The sequence below is a fragment of the Perognathus longimembris genome, chromosome 15, assembly GCF_023159225.1.
Source record: "Perognathus longimembris pacificus isolate PPM17 chromosome 15, ASM2315922v1, whole genome shotgun sequence".
Classification (NCBI taxonomy): domain Eukaryota; kingdom Metazoa; phylum Chordata; class Mammalia; order Rodentia; family Heteromyidae; genus Perognathus; species Perognathus longimembris.
Genome location: NC_063175.1, coordinates 20,154,334 through 20,174,891, shown reverse-complemented (window position 1 = coordinate 20,174,891; position 20,558 = coordinate 20,154,334). Strand labels below are relative to the sequence as shown.

General features: G+C 44.9%; 1 pseudogene; it reads left to right on the top strand.

Annotated features, from left to right (window-relative positions):
* The first annotated feature begins 20,243 nt into the window (after window positions 1-20,243).
* On the top strand, window positions 20,244-20,558 carry LOC125364149 (annotated as a pseudogene).

The window sequence follows — 20,558 nt, the reverse complement described above, 5'->3', positions numbered from 1 at the left end:
CTGGAGACTATGTGACTGTAGACTATCAAATACATGTTCCCTTTTCTTGGGGAGGCCCTGAGCTTCCAGGGAGACACAGACTGAGCTTAAAAAAATAATGGAAACTGGGTGCCAGTGGCTCACACCTATAATCCTAGCTACTCAGGCTGAGATTTGAAGATTAAGATTTGAATCCAGCCTGGGTAGACAACTCCAGGAGATGCTTAAAATCCAAGTAACCAGCAGATAGATGGAAGTAGAAGCTAGATCACTAGCTGTGAGTGAAAAAAAGTCTAGTGAAGTCAAGGTCCCGAGTTCAAGTCACAGTATAGCTTCAGTGAGCCAGAATTCCTATGTCCTAATTATACACTCAGTTTCTAGCATATTCACAGATGGTTAGTGGTAACTGCCACTACTACCTGTAGAACATTTCTTTAGCTCTCCCCAAGAAATTCCATGCCCACTTTCACTCCACTTTTCCCATCTCCTGTAGACTTCAGTAATCCACTTGCTGGCCTCAGACCTGCCTATTGTGAGGATTTTTTATGAATAGGACCCTGTAATGTGTGGTATTTTTGCCACATTTTCCCCCCTCGCACATTTCCATTGAATATCACAGCTCTTTCTTTCTTTTTTTTCTTTCTTTTTTTTTTTTTTTTGGCAAGTCCTGGGGCCTGAGCACTGTCCCTGGCTTCTTTTTGCTCAAGGCTAGCACTCTACCACTTGAGCCACAGCACCTCTTCTGGCCTTTTCTATATATGTGGTACTGAGGAATCAAACCCAGGGCTTCATGTATACGAGGCAAGCACTCTTGCCACTAGGCCATATTCCCAGTCCTATCACAGCTCTTTTAATTGCCATAGTCACAGATATTTTTCCAAAGCTCTGCATGACAACAGGTGGATATCTCATTGCTAGTGTTTCCTTGGGACCTGCAAAGATTCCAATCTGATACTGAGTCTCACCGTACCTCTGTAGCTTCCAGTGGTGTATGGCAAGGTTCTTCCTAGGGGCTCTCTTGCCCTCAAATTTCATCTTGAGCTCGGACATTCTAGAACATTGGTCATGGCTTTATTTTTGCCATCACTTTCCCTTTGTTGTCAGAGTTGAGCCTTTTCCACCCCCCTTGCAGTTTTCTGGAGAAATATTATGCATGTATAAGGGAGAGGGTAACAGTGTTCAATAGGACATGTACTCATTACCTTATTTATATGACTGTAACCCCTCTGTACATCACCCTTACCATAAAATAAAAAAGGACCTGTGATTAGGTTGAGAAAGATATGACCTTTAGCATCTATGTTGTCAACTTTTCATCACTGTTTTTTAAAAATTATTTTTATTGTCAAAGTAATGTACAGAGGAGTTACAGTTTCATATAGAAGGTAGTGAGTACATTTCTTATCAAACTTGTTACCTCCTCCTTCATTTTTCTCCCACCTTCCCTCCTCCCCAATTCCTCCCCACCCTCTCCCGAGTTGTACAATTGGTTTGCACCATATAGTTTTGTAAGTATTGCTGTTGCATTGGTTCACTTTTTACCCTTTACTTCTCCATTTTGGTGTTACCCTTTCCTAGTTCTGATACACACAGATACAATACCCAAGGTACCAAAGTCAGTTACAGTGACATTAGGGGTAAAACCATGGGGAAGAAAGGCAAAACAGTCCTAGCAGAAGAGCACAATAGCTCAATAGCAATGTACCTGTGATCACATAAGATGATGCTAAGTGAAATGAACTACAAGATTTGAAAATAAGTGGTTTGTCTTCGTTGTTGTTATTTTCAGTATACCATGTGCTATGTTTTGAACCATGTACTTCAAATGTGTCCCTGGCTTCTTTCTCTATACCAGTAGGGATGGTAGAGGGGGAGGGAAGGAGAGAGGGGCAAGTCAGGTGGATCGGAGGGACCATAGACCCTGAGAGGGATGGGGTTGCTTCCCCCACCATGGTGGCCATGTCCAAGTTTTACTTCTCAACCAGGACCCTTTCTTGCCCTCAGGCCTTCAGTAAAATATCTTACACATGACAGCCTTATTTTAGGCATGGACCTCCTTTCGTGGTGAAGTTAGGGGAGAGCAGATGTGGCCAGCACCATTAGCCACTTTAAGCTCTCAGCACTCAGCCCCTGTCAGTTCTTGCTAGGGATCTTTATAAAAATTTCTTTTAATTATTATTATAAAGGTGATGTACAGAGGGGTTACAGTTACATAAGTCAGGTAAAAGGTACGTTTCTTGTTGGACAATGTCACCGCCCTCTCCCCTTTCTCACAGTCTCCCAGTTTTTCCTTCCCATCTCTAGCCACTACTGTATAGTTCATTTCTCACTAGGGTTCTTGAGGGTACAACTTGGTCAAATTCTGTGAGGAAAGCACTTGCTCCCGGTGGAAGGAGAATACAGACTGGGCTTGGTAGGAGTCGCCACCCTGACAGAGCAGATTTGTGTGCACTCAGACACGAGGAAGGGGCCCTGGGGACAGATCACAGGGTTCCCCAGAGAGATGCTTAGGGTCCCCAAGCACAGCTGGTTTTTTTTTTTGGAAGAAGTTACTTAGGGACTTTCCTCTGGGGACAGAAAACAGATCTGATGGTGGGAGGGTCTGGAGGGAAATGTCTGCTCATTGGAAGCTTGGTTCCTACCTGTCCAGGTGAGCCCCAACCCCTTGAAGTTGGAAGCTGTGATCTAAGTAGAACAGAGAAGGAACTAGAAGGATCCTGATTTTCTGAGGAGACAGCAAAGCCTGTGCTAGTCTGGCTGCCTACCTCCAATCTTTTTTTCTTCTTTATTGTCAAAGTGATGTACAGAGGGGCTACAGTTTCATATGTAAGGCAAGTACATTTGTTATCCAACTTGTTATGTCTTCCTTCATTTTCCCCTGCCTCCCCCATACCCATTTCCTTCTCAGACCCCCCCCCCTTGAGTTGTACAGTTGGTTTACACCAAATGTTTTTTGTAAGTGTTGCTGTTGCAATGGTTTGTGTTTTTATCCTTGTCTCTTGATTTTAGTATTCCCTTTCCCTTCCCTAGTTCCAATACAATATATATTGTATCCAGGGTACTAAGATCAGTTACAGTGATAGCAGTACCTCCATTCTTTTTGTTTTCATTTTTTGGTTGTGGCCTTGAATTCAGGGCCTGGGTGTTGTTCCTGAGCTTTTGTGCTTAAAGCTAGTGCTCTATCACTTTCTAGTTTTCTGGTGGTTAATTGGAGATTGTCTCATAGACTTACCTGCTTGGGCTGGCTTCGAACTGTGATCCTCAGAACTCAGCCTCCTGTGTCGTTAGGATTACAGGCATGAGCCACCAGCCCCCAGCTCTCAATCTTTGGTGTGAGAGAAAATAATGAAGTTTTTCTTTGCTTTAGCCATCCCTAGTCTGTAGCTGCAGCCAAAGGTAACCCTAACTCAAAACCAACTCTGAAGAGCCCGTGGGGGCAAATGGGAAAGGCATGAACCATTGTGGTATAAGAGAGCCCCAGCTGAGTATCTCCCCACACACATACACAGAACAGGAGTGACTTCCCTATTTGACCACTCTACATCATATGTTTCACAAAGCCGCTTGTCTGTTTCTTTGTTGCAAGTCCTTGCACAGAGTCTGCAAACAGCAAGTACTCAGAAGACTTGCTCTCTGAATCTTAATTTCCTTAGTGATAAAGGGGAGGGATTATAATACTGGGGCAATTAGAACCATGCTAAACATGGTTTTAATGTCTACCATTTAACTGGGCACTGGTGGCCCATGCCTACAATACTAGCTGTTCAGGATGCTGAGATCTAAGAATTGTGGTTCAAAGTCATCCTAGACAGACAAATCTGAGAGGCTCTTTTTTAGTCAGCAAAAAGCTAGAAGTGGAAATGTGGCTCAAACAGTATTGTGCAAGCCATGAATTAAGAAAGCTCAGGGATGGTGTCCAGGCCCTGAGTTTGTACATGCACATGGGTGCCCATGCGCACACCTGCTATTTAACACAATGCCTATGGACGTGACAGAAAATGTTGGCAATTAATAGCATTATTACCACTTTCAAATAGACTCCTATTTCCGCTCTTTCCTAAGACTCAGTCTTTGATCTGTGTGTTGTGCCATGAGGTTGTCCAATGCCCTTTGGCATCGTTTGGTCTTGAACACCTTGTCAGGTGTGCAGTCCCTAGGTTCCAGTACTGGCTCCTTCCAGGCCGTATCCTCCAGTGCAGGGCATCCTCTGCGTTCAGTCAGGTGACCACATGAGTCAGAAGACAAGGAGTGGTGGTGGGATTGGGGGGATTAATTTTTTCCCCAAGGGTTAGGCTGATGAAAGAGGGCTTTCCTATGGAGAAAGTAGGCAATCAATTTTTAAAAATGGACTCTTCCAGCCAGATGTTTGGTGGCTGATGCTTGTGATCCTAGCTATTCAGGAGGCTGAGCTCTGAGGATCATGGTTCAAAGGCAGCTGGAGCAGAAAAGTCTATGAGATTGTTATTTCCAATTAGCCACCAAGGGCGGGAAGTGGAGCTGTGGCTCCAGTGGTAGCCAGCCTTGAGCAATAAAGCTAAGAGGCAGCTCCTAGGCTAAGTTCAAGGGAAATGAGGGAGGATGTAACAAATTGTACAAGAAATGTACCCACTGCCTTACGTATGATACTATAACCCCTTTGTACATCACTTTGACAATAAATAAGTAATTATTCAAAAAAATTAAAAGCAGGCCTCATTTTTACCTGGCTCTCAAAAAAAAACTAAAAAAAAAAAATGGACCCTTCCTTGTGTCCATACTATTTTACAAAGCTATGAAGCCACTCCCCACTCTCTGGACATGGGCTCGCCTGTGACTTGCTTTGGTTGTTGGCCCATAATGACAATGGAAGTGACACTGCCAATTTTGACTTAAGACCTTAAACAGCCTAGTACACAGCACTTGCTCTCTTTGATTTCTGCTTTGACAAGGGCCCTTCCCCACCCCCCACCCCCACCTCTCTCTTTCCAATCCTGGGGATTGAACTCAGTGTCTGAGCACTGTCCTTGGCTTCTTTTAGCTCAAGGCCAGCACTCTACCACTTGAGTCACAGTGCCACTTCTGGCTTTTTCTGTATATATGGTGCTAAGGAATCAAACCCAGGGCTTTATGTATATGAGGGAAGCCCTCTACCACTAGGCCATATTCTCAGCCCAAGGACTCTCTTTTTCAGCTTTAGAAGTAGTATTCTTTTGGGCTCTTGTCTTTTTTTGTTTGTTTACCAGTCCTGAAGCTTGAACTCAGGGGTTTGGTTGCTATCCCTAAACTTTTATGTTCAAAGCTAGTGCTCTACCACTTCTGATGTGTGTGTGTGTGTGTGTGTGTGTGTGTGTGTGTGTGTGTGTGTGCGTGCGTGCTTAATTGGAGATAAAACTTTCAGATACTTTCTTTCCTAGGATGGCTTCAAAACATGATCCTTAGATCTCAGCCACCCGCTAGTAGCTAGGATTACAGGTGTGGGCCACCAGTGTCCAGCTTGGGCTTGTCTTAATGTTGGTATGCTAAGCACAATTCAGCAAGAATTCTGCCAAGCCAGGTTAGCGAGAAAGTCCCTCCCTCTATGTCTAATCAAGTTCTTCCTGCTTGTTGACTATAGGTGTCCAGTTGCCTCTGTGGTGTTGAGTTGGATGCACTATCTCCTATTGTAGTAGTTTTGATTTCTATGGCTTGCTGGAGGAAAAGCAGCCAAGTGGAGCAGAGCTGAGGCCATTCTAGACCCACCAGCTCTCAGCTGACTGTGACACATAAGCTGGCCTGGTCTAGGTCAATGGAAATACCAAGATGGATAAGAAATGATAAATAGCTGTTAAACTATTTGGGATGGTTTGTTCTGCAGCATTATTGTGGTAACCGATGACAGATACAGAGAAGATGTAAGAAGCAGAGCAGGAAGATTTTATGAAATATTGCTCTGCCCTAAGCTCAATGTGGATTGTGCAGAGTGCATAATATATGATTCCCAGAGGACAACCCTCTTCCACCCCCCACTTCCTTCTTGGGAATGTGTCTGTGGTGCTGGGCGTGAAACCCAGAGCCTTGCATATGCTAAACATGCACTTTCCTGCTGAGCTACATCCCCAGCCCTATCCTTTTGGCTGCCAGTCCTGGGGAGAAGGCAGGAGAATAGATTTGCAGCTGCTTGTGTGGGTCCCTTCACCAGCCACCAGGCAGCAACCAAGAGGAGAGACAGGATGTGTACTGGAGCAGGAAGAGGCTGGCTAATACAGGGGTTGGCTTGGAAGTTTGTGTCACCTGGACAGTGATTAAGCCCTATACTGTACCCCAAATGAATTTAAGTGAACAGGTGTGGGAATGAGCTATTATTAGCAGGCCTTCATTGCTTGGGCTGCCTTTGAACTGTGATCCTCAGATCTCAGCTTCCTGAGTAGCCAGGATTACAGACATAAGCTACTGGTACCTGACTCGAGTTTTGCTTTCTTGAACAACCCCTGCAAGCATTGGCCTTCATGACATCGGCTTTGGGATACAGGTGTTTCTCTTCCCCATTCAATTCCCAGATTGGTTACTGTTGATCATTCTTCTTTTTTTTTTTTTAAGAATCAAAAGTGGTGTTTTTTTTTTGTTTTTGTTTTTGTTTTTTCTTTTTATTTTATTTTATTTTTTTATTAATTGGACATAAATTTTTTTACAAGGTGTTGTGCAAAGAGGGTGCAGTTACATAGTAGGGCACTGTGTACATTTCTTATGATATCTTACGACCTGTTTTTCTATCCCTTGTCTAGGTCAGGTTGACATATATGCAATATACAATGTATCAAGAACATATACAGTATTCACAGACTTGGTCTCTACTGTCTCTCCGTCTCCCTTTGTTAATAGTCATATATCAGGGAGATCATGCCCCTTTGTTTTCTGTGTTCTAGGCTTGTCTCACTCAACATTATTTGTTCGAGTTCTGATCATTTCCCTACGAATAACAGTATTTCACCATTCCTAATCGCTATGTAGTATTCCATTGTGTATAAGTACCATAATTTTTGGATCCATTCATCTGTGGAGGGGCATCTGGGTTGTTTCCATATTTTGGCTATTGTGAATTGTGCTGCGATAAACATGGAAGTACAAATGCCTTTTTGATATCTTGGATTTTGCTGTTTAGGATAGAGTGGTAAGAGTGGTATGGCTGGGTCATAGGGTAGGTCTATATTGAGCTTTTTGAGAAACCTCCATACTGTTCTCCAAAGTGGTTGTACTAATTTGCACTCCCACCAACAATAGAGAAGGGTTCCTCTTTCCCCACAGCCCCTCCAGCATTTGTTGTTTCCTGAGTTCAGAGTATAGGCCATTCTAACTGGGGTGAGGTGGTATCTCAGGGTTGTTTTTATTTGCATTTCCTTTACTAGCAGGGATGTTGAGCATTTCCTCATGTGTTTCTTTGCCATTTTTATATCTTCTCTTGTGAAGTCTCTCTTTAGCTCTTTTGCCCATTTCCTAATAGGTTTATTGGGCTTGGAGGGGCTTAGTTTTTTGAGTTCTCTGTAGATGACCGATATCAGGCCTTTGTCTGTTGCTGTGCTGGTAAATATCCTTTCCCATATCGTTGGCTGTCTTTCTATTTTGGTGGCTATGTCCTTAGCTGTGCAGAAACTTTTTAATTTGTAGTAGTCCCATTTGTCGAGTCTTTGCCCTATTTGTTGTGCCCCTGGGACTCTATTCAGGAAGTTCCTTCCTGTGCCTATCAGTTCTAGTGTCTTTTCTACTCTGTCCTTCAGTAGTTTCAAGGATTCAGGTCTGATGTTGAGGTCCTTGATCCATTTTGAGTTGATCTTGGTGCATGGTGATAGGCTTGGGTCTACTTTGAGTTTTCTGCATATGGCTGCCCAGTTCTCCCAGCACCAGTAGTTGAAGAGGCTATGTTTATTCCATTGTATGTCTTTAGCTCCTTTGTTGAATATCAGTTGGCTGTAAGAGTGCGGTTTTATTTCTGGGTCTTCAGTTCTAATCCATTGGTCTTCCGATCTGTTTTTATACCAATACCATGCTGTTTTTGATATGATGGCCTTGTAGTAGAGCTTGAAGTCAGGTATTGTGATAACTCCTGCACTGCTTTTTTTGCTTAGAATTGCTTTGGCTATTCTAGGTTTTTTGCTGTTCCATATGAATTTATGGATTGGTTTCTCTATTTCAGTGAAGAATGTGGCTGGGATTTTGATAGGTATTGCATTGAATTTGTATAACAATTTGGGCAATATGGCCATTTTCACTATATTGATTCTGCCTACCCATGAGCATGGGAGGTCTTTCCATCTCCTTGTGTCTTCTTTGATTTCCCTTATTAGATTTTTGTAGTTTTCATTGAATAGGTCCGTCACGTCCTTGGTTAAGTTGATCCCTAGGTACTCTATTCTTTTTTTGGCTACTGTAAATCGAATTGTTTCCATAATTTCCTTTTCTGTTTGTCTATTGCTGGTGTACAGAAAAGCTGCTGACTTTTGTGGGTTGATTTTGTATCCTGCTACTTTGCCAAATTGGTTTATTAGGTGTAGGAGTTTGGGTACTGAGTTTTTTGGGTACATCAGATATAAGATCATGTCGTCTGCGAATAGGGATAACTTGATTTCTTCCTTGCCGATGTGGATCCCTTTGATGTCCTCCTCTTGCCTTATTGCTATGGCTAGGGATTCCAGCACTATGTTGAACAGAAGTGGGGAGAGTGGGCATCCTTGTCTTGTTTCTGAGTTTAGGGGGAATGATTTAAGTTTCTCTCCATTTAATATGATATTAGCAGTTGGTCTGTTGTATATGGCTTTTATTGTTTTGAGGAATGTTCCATGTATTCCTGTTCTCTCCAAAGCTTTTTTTTTTTTTTTTTTTGGCCAGTCGTGGGCCTTGGACTCAGGGCCTGAGCACTGTCCCTGGCTTCTTCCTGCTCAAGGCTAGCACTCTGCCACTTGAGCCACAGCGCCGCTTCTGGCCGTTTTCTGTATATGTGGTGCTGGGGAATCGAACCTAGGGCCTCGTGTATCCGAGGCAGGCACTCTTGCCACTAGGCTATATCCCCAGCCCTCTCCAAAGCTTTTAATAGGTATGGATGTTGTATTTTGTCAAAGGCTTTTTGGGCATCGACTGAGATAACAATGTGATTCTTGATTTTAGTTCTGTTTATGTGGTGAATTACGTTGATTGATTTACGGATGTTGAACCATCCTTGTGACTGAGGGATGAAGCCTACTTGGTCATGATGTATGATATTCTTGATCAGTTTCTGGATCCTATTAGCTAATACTTTATTGAGGAGCTTTGCATCTGTGTTCATTAGTGATATTGGTCTGTAGTTCTCTTTTTTTGTTGGATCTTTGCCTGGTTTGGGAATGAGTATGATATTAGCTTCGTAGAATGAGTTTGGGATTTCTCCCTCCGTTTCTATTTTGCGGAAGAGTTTGAGGAGTATTGGAATTAGCTCCTCACTAAAGGTTTTGTAGAATTCGTTGATGAATCCATCTGGGCCTGGGCTTTTCTTAGTAGGGAGGTTCTTGATTACCTCCTGTATCTCACCGTAAGTTATTGGTTTATTTAGTTGATTTATTTCTTCTTGGTTCAGTTTGGGCAGTTTGTACTTCTCTACGAATTGATCCATTTCTGCAAAATTATTGTTTTTTGCTGAGTAGAGGTTTTGGAAATAGCTCCTTATGATTGTTTGAATATCGTGTGTACTTGTTGTAATTTTTCCTGTGGAGTCCCTGATTTTACGTAGATGAGTCTCTTCTCTTCTTTTTTTTTGTAAGTCTTGCAAGGGGTCTGTCAATTTTGTTTATTTTCTCAAAGAACCAGCTTTTAGTCTTATTTATTTGTTGAATGGTCTTTCTATTTTCAATCAGATTTATCTCTTCTTTAATCTTTGTGATCTCTCCCCTCCTAGTCGTTTTAGATTCTGTCATTTCTTGTTTCTCCAGTTTTTTAGTTTCATCGTGAGGGTATTCACCTGCTCTGCTTCCATTCTTTTAATGTGGGTGCTGAATGCAATGATCTTGCCCCTCAGTACTGCCTTAGCTGTGTCCCATAGGTTTCTTTGTGATGTGTTTTCTTTGTCATTGTGGCTTATGAATTCGTTGATTTCATCTTTAATTTGATCTGTGGCCCAAGTGTTGGATAGCAGCGTGGGGTTTAGCCTCCAAGAGTGTGTATATGCTCTGTGGTATCCTTTGTTGTTGAGGGTTACCTTTAATCCACTGTGATCAGATATAATACATGGGATGACGTCAATACTTTTGTATTTGCTGAGGTTCTTTGTGTGGGCTATGATGTGGTCTATTTTGGAATATGATCCATGGGCTGCTGAAAAGAAGATGTATTGGGTCTCTGTAGGGTGAAAGGTTCTATATAGGTCTGTTAGATCCATTTGGGAAATGGTGTTATTTAGGTCCTCATCTCCCTTACTAATCCTCTGGGTGTTGGATCTGTCTCTTGGAGAGAGAGGAGTATTAAAGTCACCCACTATGATTGTGTTTGCGTCTATCTTGCTCTGTAATTCTTTGAGAATTTGCTTGATGTATGTCGGGCCTCTTTTGTTTGGTGAGTATACATTTATCACCGTGATTTCTTGATTCTGGATTTTTCCTTGTATTAATATGTAGTGTCCTTCTTTGTCTTTTTGAGTGGACTTTAAAGAGAAGTCCAGCTTGTCTGAGATCAGAATGGCTACACCTGCCGTTTTGGTGGATGCATTTGCTTGGTAGATCTTGCTCCATCCTTTCACTCGAAGCCTGTTTTTGTCCCTTGCTGTAAGGTGGGTCTCTTGTAGACAGCAGATGTCAACTTTTTGTTTGCGAATCCATTCTGCCAGTCTGCTCCTCTTTATCGGGGAGTTTAAACCATTTATATTTAAAGAGATCAAGGATAAGGGTGTTTTTTCTCCTTCCATTTTCTTGGTGGGCTGTTTTTTCTTCTTTTTTTTTTCTTGTCTTTAGTGAGCTTGTGTTCCTGCTGGACTTTGGCTATTGAAGTTTCTTTCTGATTCTGTCTCTGTGTCTTTTACGATCTCTGTTGGGTGGGGTTCCCCTCTTAATAGTTGCTGTAGGGCTGGTTTTTTATTCACATACTCCTTTAGCTCCTCTTTGGTGTGGAAAGATCTGGTTCTCCCTTCGAATGTGAACTCCAATTTCGCTGGATATTTGATCCGAGGTTGTAAATTGTTATTCTGGAGTACTTGGATGGTGTTCTTCCACTCACTTCGAGCTTGGTAAGTTTGTGTGGATAAGTCGGATGTTATTCGAATCCTCTTCCCATTGAAAAAAGTTTCCTTCTTCGCTTTGGCTGAATTCAGAATTTGCTCTTTAATCTTGAGGTCTGTAGTCTTGAATATTATGTGCCTTGGGGTGGCTTTCCTGGGGTGTGTCCTGCCAGGTGTCCTATATGCTTCGGTTATCTGGATGGGGTCCTCTGTGAGATTGGGGAAGTTTTCTGCAATAACTTTATTGAGAACATGATTAAGCCCTCTGCTCTGGTATTTGGCTCCTTCTTCTATTCCAATTATGCGCAGATTATATCTCTTGTCTTTGTCCATTAGTTCCTGGATTAGTCTTCCCTGAAGCTTCACCTTTTCTTGGAGTGTGGTCATTTTCTGGTTGTTGTCAGCTGCTTCATCGTCCAGGCGAGAGATTCTGGATTCTATATGGTCTACTCTTTGTGTTATGGTTTCAATTGCGGAGTTTATGGATGTCAGAGAGCTATTTATGGTTGTCATATCAGCTCTGATCGTGGAGATTTCTTCCTTTAAAGAGTTGTATTTTTTTTTTTTTTTTTGGCCAGTCCTGGGCCTTGGACTCAGGGCCTGAGCACTGTCCCTGGCTTCTTCCCGCTCAAGGCTAGCACTCTGCCTCTTGAGCCACAGCACCGCTTCTGGCCGTTTTCTGTATATTTGGTGCTGGGGAATCGAACCTAGGGCCTCGTGTATCCGAGGCAGGCACTCTTGCCACTAGGCTATATCCCCAGCCCCTAAAGAGTTGTATTTTAAATCTATTTTTTCATGCATTTCAATTCTCAGGCTGTGGAGATTTTCTTTAAAGGCAGCTTGCATTGTATCCATTTTTGCTTCCATTTCTTTAAAGCAGGCTTGCATTGTATCCAGTTTTGCTTCCATTTCTTTCTTGGCTTCCTGGGTGTCCTTCCAGATTTCCGCTCTAAATTCCTGAAATTGTTTTCTGATTTCATTTCTGACGCTTTCAATCATTCCTGTTAACATGGCCTCATTTGCTTTTTTAGTCTCCATCTCCTCTTCAGTCGTGCTGCTTTTTGGAGCTGGCGAGTTGGCTTGCCCTTTGATGAACTGAGTTATGTTTCTTTGTGATTTGCGCATCTGGAGATCTGGATGGCTTCTCAGGTTTGGTTTGTAGCTCTTCCCTCCCTCCTGTGTAGGCGTGACTACGGCAGCAGATGCTGCCGCTGTGGCCCCGCCCACCAGTGCAGGGTATGCCTACCAGAGTGGGCGCTGTCGCCGGGGGCCCTGCCCTCCTGTGCGCTGTGCGTCCACTTCAACAGGCACTTCGGCGGGATATGCCTCCCAGAGCAAGTCCTGGGTTGTTGGGTTGTGCTTGCGCCCTCCCACGAGTCCGTTGGGGGGGGCAGTATGTGTGGGGTCCAGTGGGATCGACTGTCCGGGTGTGGCTTGGCACCTTCAGACCTCACCTCTGCTGTGAGTGGGGGATGTGATCAGGCTCAGGTGACCCTGCTGGGCTGGTATTGCCCACCAGCGCCTGTGGTTTTAGTTGTAAGAGTCTGCGAGGTCCAGGTGCCTCGGGTGGGGTTTGCACAACTGGCCGTCTCCCGGCCCCTGTTGGGAAGGGGGCGGGGCCGGTTCTGCCAGTTCAGGAACCTGTGGGGTGTTGGTGCTGCTGGGCCCTTCCCCTGCTAAACTGACTTCCCAGCGCCTGATAGGAGCTTCCCCGCCTGATTTGGGGGTTCTTTGTTCCCTCAGGGGTGGGGGAGGGGGAGGGAGGGCACTCACTTTTGCTGCTTTGTGTGTGTGTCCCGCGCAGCCGTTGGCCCTCCAGGGGTTGGCTAAGTGTTTTGGTGGCTTCCCTGGTTCCCGATTTCTGCCGTGCTGGGTTCCCTTGTCCAAACCCGGTGTGGACCCGAACTTCTCGTCGCTGCCGGTGTGTGTCTTGGTCCGCACCCTGCCTTGTGTCCGTGGGGTCTCCCACTATATGAATTCTGCACTCCTGGCAGCCTGTCTGCCGATCGCCGGGTTCCCCTTTCCCAGCCTGACCCTGTTTGGGCCAGGGTCGGCTGGTGGGGGACGGTGCCCCGGTGAATCTCCGGCTCCGTGTAGGTTTTCGGTTCTTCTTTTTTGCTCCTTTTCGTTTTCCTGCGTTTCTCCACTGCTTCTGGCTGCTGGTTTTGCTGGGTTCTTGATGGGGTGTTGGGTGTTGGAGTTCCCAGCTCACTATGCCGTTGGAGTGAGTCGGGGTGCCTCCCTATTCTGTCAGTGCCATCTTTCCTCTCCTTGATCATTCTTCTTGATCCAGCTCCTGGAGTGAGGGACATCCCACTCTCTGTTTTCCTTTTCTGCCTTAAAAAAAAATCTCTACTTTTCCTCACCAAACACCTTTCCCTCCAGTCAGATGACGAGGAAGCATTGTGGGTTGATTGGTCACCTCACGTGTATCTCCCAGCCCTCTGAAGGCACTGCCCATGTTCCTTGAGTAGCCAGGACATCCAAAGCTAGGCATGTTATTAATACTTCAATAGCAGAGGCCCTGGATCACACAAATTAGAATCCAGCCAGTTCTGTGGGGCCAGACAAATGTGAAGAATAAAAGCAGCCTGAGGTTAAGGAAGGTGTCTACCCTCTGCTGCCCCTGTACCCCCACGTACCTGCCTCAGAGACTCATGTTTCTAAGGCCTGATGTGGCTGGACTTAACACTTAAGGTGGTATTTTTAGGGGAGCCCTAGGGGAATGAAAAGTGAGCTCAGGAATGGGGGAGAGAGGTTTCTTCTAAGTCCTTTGAGAACATAGTGCTTGCATATGGTGTCTGGTATGTGAGACAGCCCCCAGGACCTGTGGGGCAAGGATGGTGGTGATACCCCCAGTCTCTTATGTATCTTGTGATGGGAGGAAGGGGAAGTGGCTAGCAGGGGAAAGACTGTCTCTACCTAGGCTTGCTGGAGAACCTTAATTTGCCATTGACCAACGCTTCGCCCCTTTGTGGGGATTCATGTGAGTAGTGGATTCCTCCTTGTTTTATTCATGTATTCATTTCTATGCTGTGGAAAACCTGGTTCTTCTCAGGGATGATCTGTCCCCTCATGCTCATTAAAGTGTGAAGGCAATGTAGTCTTTCTTAGTTTTATGGGTATAGCTACCTGGAGGAAACTATTTATGTGTGTGGTGTTTAGCCTCAAACCCAGCACACAGCAAATAAGGCAGTGTTACTATTATTCTTGTTAACCTCATTCAGGGAAGCTGTCCCAAGTGGCTGACTTTCATCAACAGGAAAAGGGATGTTGGAGTAAATGGGCTTTAAAATGACACTAGCATTGTTGGGCACTAGTGGCTCATGCCTGCAATTCTAGCTACTCAGAAGGCTGAGATCTAAAGATCAAGGTTTGAAAGACAACAAGACTCTTTATCTCTAATTAGCGGGCAAAAAGCTAGAAGTGGAGCTATGACTCAAGTAGTGTAGCACCAGCTTTGAGTGAGAAAGCTGAGGGACAGTCCCCAGGCCCTGAGTTCAACCCCTAGTACTGGCACACACACCAAAAAAGACTTTAGGCTGGGCAAGCCATGAGCTGCAGATATAGCTAAATGGTTGAGCACTAGCCTCGCTTGTAGGCTCTGGGCTGGTTTCTTGGAAAGGTAAAGTAAAACAAAACAAAATCAAATAAAATAACTTTAAAATGTATTAGCTCTTCCGCATCCAAGGGACTGTGGAATATGTAGTCACTAGGAGCCTTCGTTCATTTATTCATGCATTTAGTCACTCATTTGAAGTCCCAGGACAGGCACGGTCTGTTCTCTGGGCAGTAGAAAGCCTTGGTCCTCAGGGCCCGAGGCAAGTACAGCTGCTCAGGCTGCTTCTCTGTCCCACATCCATGGTCATTCCAGTGCCTCTGCATTCTCTTCAAATCCCTGCCCTTTGCCCCCACTCCGTTCTCTCCCCCTCATTTAGAAACGCTGTCATGCCAGTGTGCTCTCATCTTCCCATGGACCCACACACCCACCCTTATTTGCTCCTCTTTTTCCTCTCCCTTCAACGTGACCCTCTTCCTGGGGCGCAATTTGATTCTGACTTCTCCTCTTTCTCAGGAACTTGAGGATGTCTCTGGCTATTTAATCTTTTCCTTGGTAATGATTGTAAACATCCTCACATCTTGTCCATTTAAAAACTAGCCAAAAAGAAACAAGAGGCCGAATTCTTTTTTTTTTTTTTTTTTTTTTTTTTTGTAGAGAACGCAATACTGGGCTCTAAGCTTCCTAGGCAAGTGATTTAACTACTTGACACACACACACACACACACACACACACACACACACACACACACACAGAGTCCCTTTTGCTGTAGTTTTTATTTTTCAGGTAGAGTCACTTTCCCCCTGAACTTGGCCTTGGAATGAAGTCCTCCGACTTTCACCTCACACTTATCTGTGATTATAGGCACTACTGTGCCTGAATTTTGTTGTTGTTGCTGGTGGTTCTGGGGCCTAAACTCAAGGCCCTGACCTTCTTTTGCTCCAGGCTAGTGCTCTGCCATGTGAACCACAGTGCCACTTCTGGATTTTTTTCTGAGTAGTTTATTGGAGATAATAGTCTCATGAATTTTCCTTCCCTGGCTGGCTTCAAACTGCAATCCTCAGTCTCAGCTTCCTGAGTAGCTAGGATGACAGGTGTGAGCCACAGGCACCCACTGGTTTGTTTTTAGAGGGTCTTGCTAATTTATTTTTGCCTGGATTATCCTTAAAGAGATCTTCCCATCTCTGCTTCTAGCCTAGCTGGGATTATAGCTGTATACCTGTCCACTGCACTTGGTTTTAAAATATTAAATTCACTCACTTGTCATGCATGGGCTCCCCAAATAATCACAGTCATGAATGAGGCAAATCTGAGTTTATTGTGGTAGTGAGAAACAACAAAGTTTGGGCAAGTTTTGGATTGAGGATGGCAGATCACCCCTAGAGAACTTGGAGTTTGGTTCAAAGTGAGTCTTTCAATGTGGGATTCAGGACTGGGTAAGAGGGTATGAGGGTGTGGGATTGTATCATCGCTGCTTTCCATTGATGGGGGGATGATCTTGGGGAGGATTCTGTTGTAAACAACTTCATTGTGTGCTTGGAGGGACAGTCCCAAAATGAGCCAAGAAATTCTTGAGGACACAGTAAAACAGCAAACTGAGGTTCTAGTACACAGAAGCTTCACTCCCTGTGTCCAGGCTGAGTGGGATGGAAGTTTTGGGGTTCTCAGCCTTCAACTTGTTTTCAAGTCTTCTATTTGTAACTACCCTTCTCAGAAAGAACAGTCTTGACTTACCTGCTCCATTTCCCTCCTCCTCCCAGGCACCCTGAGCCCTGCCCCCTTTTGAAACCACGCTCAGGAACAGCCCCATTGACTATCTTTCAAGCCAGTTGAGAATCTTCAGGCCATATCTCTCACCTGCCTCTCAGGAATGTTCATTTTGTTTCCTGATGCTGAGGACAAGGTCCTTATCCTGGTCTCCATGGTCCACTCCTTGCCCTGCAGCTCCCTGCCTTTCTCTCCCCCCTTTCTCTTCTTTGTGGACTCTTCCTTTTGGGGCCTTTGGTGTTGCTACCCCTTGTGTTGCTGTCCCTCAGAGCTTCATCCTGGTCTTCTCACTACCCCCCCCCCCCCCCTTCTCCTGTGCCACTGTCATGCATTTCCATCTTCAGTGCATTTCTGTTTCTTTGGAGCTCTGGGTTCTTGTATACCGCAGCCTGTCTGACATCTCTGAATTTTGGCAAGGATTTTTTTCCCCATTTCCACTTAGGACTCTGGAGGGACTAGTGTCAGCACTGTGATAGACAACCCCCAGAATCTCAGAAGCCTTACACAAGAATGTATTCCTTGCTGATGCAACAGTCCAAAGGGGAAGTTCCTAGTGGCTGCTTCTTTCCCCCCACAAGGTGAATTGAGGGCCTAGACTTCCTCTATCTTCTGCTTCTGGGGTTCTCCAGTATTCAAGAGGAAAAAGACGCAGAAGCTGTTTTCCCAGTACAGGATGATAATGCCAGGGAAACGTGCCTCCAGCTCCCTGCTACTGAAAATATTAACGCATGTTTGTGGACCAAGAACTTTGGCTCCCTAGGATTTTTGTTTGTTTTGTTTTTGTTGCCAGTCCTGGGGCGTGGACTCAGGGCCTGAGCACCGTCCCTGGCTTCTTTTTGCTCAAGGCTAGCACTCTACCTCTTGAGCCACAGTGCCACTTCCAGCTTTTTTCTATATATGTGGTGCTGAGGAATCGAACCCAGGGCTTCATGTATATGAGGCAAGCACTTTACCACTAGGCCATATTCCCAGCCCCATCCCTAGGATCTTGAATCCCACCATTGACCTGCTGTGTCTGGAATCTTTGTGTGTGTGTGTGTGTGTGTGTGTACGTGTGCACACACACACACATACACACGCGAACCTTTGTATTTTGTTATGGAGCCTCAACATCTTCTTAAGGCTGTAAGTCTTGAACTGCAGAATGTAGAAAAGCCACCTGAGGAATCGCTGCACACATGAATTCCCACATACCCACCTCGGATTCTGGAATTCCGGGGAAGCATCCTTCCTGAGAGGTCCCAGGGGATTCTGTTGTAGCTGCTCCTCTTAGTGCCACATTTGACATGTGCTCACCAAAAAGCTCTTTAGTTTCCCAGCAAAATGTTTGGTCCTGAATAGTAATTGGTCTTTCATCAACAGCAAGAGTCATCTCTGGCTGGAGGTGGTGAGGCATTCCTGTAATCCAAGCTCCACAGAAAGTGTAGGCAGGAGGATACAGCCCAAGGCTAACCCTGAGCAAAAAAAGATTAAGAGACTACTCAAAAATAAATAAACAAAGCAAAAAAGGACTAGATTGGAGGCATGGCTCAAGTGGTAGAGGACCTACCTAGCAAGCAAAAGGCCTGAGTTCAAACTCCAGTACTGCCAAGGGAAACAAAAGATCATCTCTCTAAGTCCAACTCTTGTGCTAGTAGGAATCCAAAGATACTCTTTTTCAGTGGAAGTATGGGCGGCCTTCACTGAAGGCAGCAGGACAAAGTGTTAGCCAGTTACCAAAGGGAGCTTTGAAGGAAGGCCATTGTCCAGGACAGGAGAGCCCAGTCAAGCAGAGGGCCAGAGGGATACAGAGGAGAGGAGAGCTTTGGGAAGAGGGCAGGCCATAAGTTGGCAGTGCAGGGAGAAGCACAGTCCAGAGAGCTGTGACAAAGGCTACCAAAAGGAAAGCCAGTAAAAGAAGTGGCCCCTTCCACAGACCAGGAAGTGGATGTGTCCTAGAGTAGGTGGCAGGGCGAAGCAAGGCCCTTTTCAGAAGATTAGGGGCTGGAGTAGAGAGAAGGAAGAACAATGTGGACATGGGAGAACTGCTGGGGACTGGCCCTGGCCTGGGAGAGGGACAGGAACAATTGCAGTCTCTAGCATTTTGAAACCCACACTGGGACTTGTGGCATTAATAATACACACTGTAAAAGTTACTTGTGACCTTTGGTTGTGTCCTGAGTCTATATGTAGCAGAGGAGACATCACTGGGAACAGCCAGGGAAGGAAAGAGCAGTACCCATTATTTTCCTCCTCTGTGGGCAGCGGACACCGTAGCAGGCTCTTACAAGGACCCAGGTGGACCATGTCTCCTCACAGCTCACCCTGGCTCTTCAGGGGAACCAGTGAGGGTTAGGCAGCGCTTGCTGCCTGGGCTCTGCTTCAGACACCTGATGAAGTTCAGGCCTCACGTTCTGTGCCAAGCCTGCTGGTAGGGTTGAGCGTCAGTGTGACTCCCTGTCTCTGGGCTGTCTGTCGGCTGCTCCCACTTGGGGTGTTGCGGAAGGCAGGCTCAGCAGGGGACACAGACAAGCTGGCCAGGCAGGCGCCAGCCCATATCAACGAGCCAGGGGTCATTTCCTGGCTTTCTTTGTGGGGAGGACAGTAGAGATGAGCTGCTGGCAGCTCTGCTGAGTTGGAAGATCAGCTGCCAGGACAGCTGCTCAGGGAAGCTGGGCTGGACCCAGGCAGTGACTAATTCTTAAAATTTTAAATTAATAAATAATAATAAGTATTATTATTTGCTTGTTGTGAGGCTTGAACTTGGGGCCTGGGTACCGTCCCTGAGCTTTTCTGCTCAAGGCAAGTACTCCACCACTTCTAGCTTTTTGGTTTTGGTGGTTGATTGAAGTAAGAGTGTCATAGACTTTCCTGCATGGGTTGGCTTTGAACTGCGATCCTCAGATCTCAACCTTCTGAGTAGCTAGGATTGCAGGCATGAATCATCAGCACCCAGATCAAACATCTGTGTGTGTGTGTGTGTGTATATGTGTGTGTAATTTATTAAGTAGTCATACAAAGAAGTTTCAATTCCATAAGTCAGATTATGAGATCAAACATTTGTGTGTGTGATTAAATAGTTGTACAAAGGGGCTTCAATTCCATAAACCATATTATGAGTACAATGGATCTTGTTCAATATCACTCCTTCAATTGTTCCCCCCATTTTACTCCTCCCATCCCTACCCTCAAGTTAAATAGTTCAGGTTTTCCATGGTGCACATTGAATGGGACTACTGCATTTGTTCACATTTCCTCCCTCCATTTAGGTGCTCATTCATTATTTTGAGGTATGTTTCTTCTATTTCCTAGCTTCTCTGGAACTTTTACCATAAAATGATGTTGGATTTTGTCAAAGGCTTTTATGGAATCCATTCAATCATATAATTCTTGTCTTTGGCTCTGTTAAGAGGATGTATTATGTTTATTGATTTATGTATATTGAAACAACCTTGCATATCTGGGATAAAACCAACTTGATTAATGATTTTTTTTTTGATTACTTGTTGAATTCTGTTGGCAGGTATTTCACCAAGGAGCTTTCAGTCTATGTTTTTCAAAGAGGTGGGTCTCTAATTCTCTTTTTTTCATTGGCTCCTTGTCTGGTTTGGGGTGGAGTGTAATGCTGGATTCCTAGAACGAGTTTGGTAGTGATCCTTTCCTTTTTAGTTCATAAAAAGTTTGAGGAAGGTTTGCTGGGAAGGTAACCATAGTCCAGTCACCTTTAGGGCATTGGAGGGAAGGATTTGGATCTAAATAACAGGTCCGGAATGTGGCTGGAGATTGTCCTGGGACTGCTCATCAAGGGCACGTGCCTGGTCATTCCTGGAGTGGCCTCTTCTTACATCCAAAAGCACACTAACGGAGGCAAGGAGAATAAGACAACCTATTTTCCTTATCACTAGGCTATGATGGAAAGAGATAGACCTGTCTCTGGAGTCAACTGTTACTATGTGTCCAAGGGCTTGGAAAACATTGATTAAGGAAGCAGTTTCCTGATGGATGCAAAAATGACTCTGTCATAGTCATCAGCTCTTGCTAAAAGATTACGCATTATACTATGTAATGCTTAACAAAAACAAATA